Genomic DNA, 1,030 nt, shown 5'->3' on the forward strand with positions numbered 1-1,030 from the left:
TATTGCAATTATAAAGAATGATGACCTAAGATGACCTAAATGGGAAAATGATAAAAGTTTATTCTATTGTGCATATATAGCAAGCATAAAATATAATAAAATATAATATAAGAAACAAATAATAAAATTCTTTAGTCTGACTTTAATGGGGTAAAACAGATTAAAATTACTCTTAAAAAAGGCATCTCTTCATCAATTTTTTTTAAAGTAACTATACATTCTAAATAAAATATGAATTAGTATATCAATTGGGTCAATCTTTGAAGATATTTTAAGATAATTTTTGTATGTCTAAATATAAATATATGGCGATGTTGCACAGCAGTAGATTCCTGTGTTCAAAAAACATGATCTATCGGTGTAAAGAACTTAAGTTGTAATTATCTGAAATGAAAATTTCTTGAAAATTTCAAATTTTTGGGTGTTTCGATTAAGCGTAATCATTTTTTTTTAATAATTTTTTTTATAAAATGATAGCGATTTAAAAAAAGTTTTAATTGCTCTGTATTTTGAGCTTCTTAAACATTTCGCAAACTAATAATTAATAAAAAAATCTCTATGCTTAACTGAAACTATTCATTTTTTGAAGTTACTGTTCAAAGCTGAAGCCGATCGATCGAAAATTGTTCGAATTATAGACAATGCTAGTTGAAAACAAATAATTTTGAGAAAAACGCGTTTAAAGTTTCAGTTGATTATTTAATAGAAATCTATTTACCTATCTATCTATCTATCTATCTATTTATCTATCTATTACCTGCACACAGTTCCTATCTTAAATTAGATGTGTACTTCTATTATAACACTATGCACTTGTTCGTTAAAATTTACATAACTCGAGAAATGCTTCCAATTTCTTTTTAAAAAATTAAAAACTTTTAGGCATATTTTTAAGATATCTTTCGGAAAAAGTAAAAAAAAATTTTTCGATTTTTTTTTTAAATTACTCTGTTTTGCCCTCTTAATTATTTATTAACGCAATTGAAAATATAATGCATGTACCTGGTATATATATATATATATATATATA

Source organism: Atta colombica, unplaced genomic scaffold (genome assembly GCF_001594045.1).
Source record: "Atta colombica isolate Treedump-2 unplaced genomic scaffold, Acol1.0 scaffold12, whole genome shotgun sequence".
Lineage (NCBI taxonomy): Eukaryota > Metazoa > Arthropoda > Insecta > Hymenoptera > Formicidae > Atta > Atta colombica.